The sequence below is a fragment of the Limulus polyphemus genome, unplaced genomic scaffold (assembly GCF_000517525.1).
Source record: "Limulus polyphemus unplaced genomic scaffold, Limulus_polyphemus-2.1.2 Scaffold546, whole genome shotgun sequence".
Taxonomy (NCBI): Eukaryota; Metazoa; Arthropoda; class Merostomata; order Xiphosura; family Limulidae; genus Limulus; species Limulus polyphemus.
In genome coordinates, this window is record NW_013666156.1 from 1 (window position 1) to 3,436 (window position 3,436).

General features: G+C 30.6%; 1 protein-coding gene across 1 annotated transcript in view; it reads left to right on the forward strand.

Annotated features, from left to right (window-relative positions):
- Positions 1-1,765: 1,765 nt before the first annotated feature.
- Positions 1,766-3,436, forward strand: part of LOC111085677 — a 29,074-nt gene continuing 27,403 nt past the window's right edge. Inside the window, exon 1 of the mRNA XM_022385384.1 lies at positions 1,766-1,846. The gene's annotated coding sequence lies outside the window, so the exon portion shown is untranslated. The remainder of the gene's footprint in view (positions 1,847-3,436) is intronic.

A 3,436-nucleotide genomic window follows, 5' to 3' on the forward strand; every position in this document is an offset into this window, starting at 1 on the left:
TTACTTTAATTTAGTTTTGAGGATTGAACAGCTGAGATGGACCAATAGGTCTCATGTTGTCCGAAAATATTATGTTATTATGTTATGTCATTATTTTAAGATTGTATTCAACAATGACTTTCAAATTTTTTTGCTTCTTGAAATAACACCTTATTCTATTGAATGGCTTGGACATTACTTTTTCAGACTCTTTTAGTATAAAATAATATCACAGTCAGGATAAAAAATATACAATTTTCAGAGGAGTATTTGATCAATGTATAGATTAACAGATTGAGCATGAATTTATATGTGGACATTAATGTCGATACTTGTCTAGATAATTCCCAATCACCTTTCTTTCCATAATATCCAGTATTCTAACCACTGCTTTATATAATAAGCTTTATATAATTTTTTACACTTGATTATACATTATACAACTTAATATACATTCTTCCTTTTATCTGAAGCTTTCAAAAAATATGAGAAACATGAGGAATGATTAAGAATTTCTGAAGTACGAAACTTTACAACTCTGCAATTGTTTCAGACACACACCTCCATCTAAATAAAGGCAAAATATAGACTACATTAACATTCTATAAAGTAGGGCCCCTATTAAAAAAGAAAAATTATCAAGTTGTTTAGGGTACGAACATATCACATTTCAATATTGTTAGCCTAATAATACAGGATTGAAAATGAAAGTTTAATATCAAATCACAAAGAAACATAAGTATTATTTTTAAGCAAAGTAATTTAAGCAATTTTAATTCTCTAACCTGTAGATTAGCAACATATAAATAAGTGGAAAATATCACTTGAAATAATCTTTCAGTTTTTGTATAGATAGTTTTCAGAAACATTTTAGTGAACTTATTTTAAGTATAGCACTTTTACTATAAAAGAATACATTTGTCCACTTCTCAGATAAAAAATGAAACAAAACTAAGCAAATTTGAAAAACATAATTCTGTGTTTTACTGAATATTGAACAAAATATATAAGTGAAAATCTTTCAAGCAACATTTTGCATGGAAGATTATAAAATTAAAATTTCCTTCCATTTATTTTATCGTTTTTAATCTCAGAGTCCTAAGTTTTCCTCTATCTTTAAGCTATGCATTCTTTTAAATTATAATCTTTAGGCAAGCGACACTTTTATATGTTTATAATTCGGTTTGGAAAGCCAATATATAAAATATCTCTCTGCATACAAGGAAAATTCCTCAAAAAGAAGTGGATTTATACAAAACCTGCTTCTCTAGTTGTAGTTGTAGTCAAAATCTAAGCAAAAGAATAAATACTAAACTGGTTTTCATCGAAATGAATAATTCCATCATGGATTTTAACCGGACAGGTATTTTGGCTGATTTTTCAGCCATGTTTAGTTCTTGGTATGTTATGTATATTATTATTTGTTCAGCAATAGTTTTATCTGTTTATACATTATTGTTTTTAAATTGAACAGATACTAAGAAGAGCTAAGCTGAAAGTTCGTTCTGAGTATTGCTTTGTTAGAATGAACTTTTAACATGGTCGTTTCGTAATATACGCTCATTTCATTCGAAAAACAATAAAGAGACAAAAGTATTGCCGAACACGATAAATATATATGGTATATCGACAAACCAAACATATCTAAAAATCCAGCCAAGAAATCGTTGGAGTTGTGTACCTTGTCGACAATTGAATGTGCTTTTGTAGATAAGTGATTATTTTTTAACCTTTCTTGCCTAACAAATATATACATGTACCTTAAGTAAATATTTCACTATGGGTAATACTATATAGGCTGTGCTGTAACGGAAAAGATTATTCATTATCAAAACAAGCGAGAGAACTTTAGACGTGTCTTATTGTGGTGAGTACTATATTGTTTAGTTTCTTAGTTTTTATTCTAATTCAGAAAGAGAACCTATTTTTTAGGGACATGACATATTCGAAACGTATGGTAATAACTGCGGTGCAAACTTAATACATTTTGTAATATTGTTATAGAGCTTTATTTCTTCGTGTTTAAGCGCAAAGCTATACAAACGATTAACTATGCTGTGCGGCCTGTGCCCACCGTTGGTATCAATCCCAGATTTTAGCGTTATAAGCTCTTAAGCTTACTGCTGAGTCACCGAGGGTGTGGATTTTAGAAGTAGAAACTTTTAAAGAAATGAATATCGAATCTGGTTTTTGGGTTACTTTAAGTATCTTTGTATACAATTATAGGTCCAAAGCATTTGATTTTTATTCACAGCATAGCGGTTCATAGAATGACTCTTGAGTTTTCCAAGTACAAACTTTTAGCTCATAGCTCCGTTATTTCTTGGCCTGATTTGAGGTCTAATTACAGTTTTGGACTCAGGAGGTCAAACCCTTTCGATCGATGTATATGACTATGCCCAAGGTTTTATAAATTAATTTACTCAAATCCTGCCTATAATAATTTCAATTTGAGGGTAGGCTGTTGAGTAATAAAATTGAATTGAGCATACGCGCGCCCCACCCTTGGTGTTACTGGCGTAAAAATATAGCCAATAAAAAGGGGAAAAAAAGGCCTCATAGATTAATTTAATCCTCCCTAAACGAATTTGAAGTGCCGCGGTTATTGAAGGTTTTCTCTGGTTCTGTTTTGCTGTTGTTAGGATACAGTACATGTTTCAGGAATTTTTCAACCAAGTACGCCTATTACGTTGATCAAAAGTAAATAATCAATGGAACCAAGAAGTAACTTATACATTAATAATGCCAGTTCTTTATGAAAAAGTAACTAGAAGTGCATAACACCAAAATCAATTCATAATATATGTATAAAACTCTACAATCCATGCTGACTAGATTTTTTTGTGATGTTATCGTATCGCACGATAAATTTTACCCATCTAATACTGCCCTAATGCTGAATGGGTTATTTGCTTTTTGGTCAATTTCTGTATTTTGGCTATTTCAATTTTACTTCAAATTTGTAGAACAATAATATAGCTATTTCCGAGTCAATGTACTTAAAATTTAGGTTCTGAAGATTTTGGCTGTATTTTGTTCAAGTGAAAAATGATATAACATATTGTTTTGGGACCTATTGGTGCATCTCGGCTCTTCCATCCTCTAAACTAAACTAAAATAATTAAAAACAGTAAAAATAAAATCTAAAAGCCAGCTCTTATCATTCATATACTTATCAAGCTTTTTCTTAAACTCACTTAAATTTACTGCCTCTATAACATCTGCAGGCAACCCAAAGGCCAACCATTCTGTTAGAAAAATGAAACTGTCTTAGCTGAATATGACTCCTATCTTGCCAAAATTTATATTTGTGCCCCCTAGTTCCACTATTCTCACTGTTAAATATGAAAAAAAGATGATGCTACCAACACTATCAATTCCCTTTACAATATTTAACACCTCAATCAGATCCCCCCTAACTCTTTTTTGTTTTCAAGAGAAACAATTTGAGAGATTC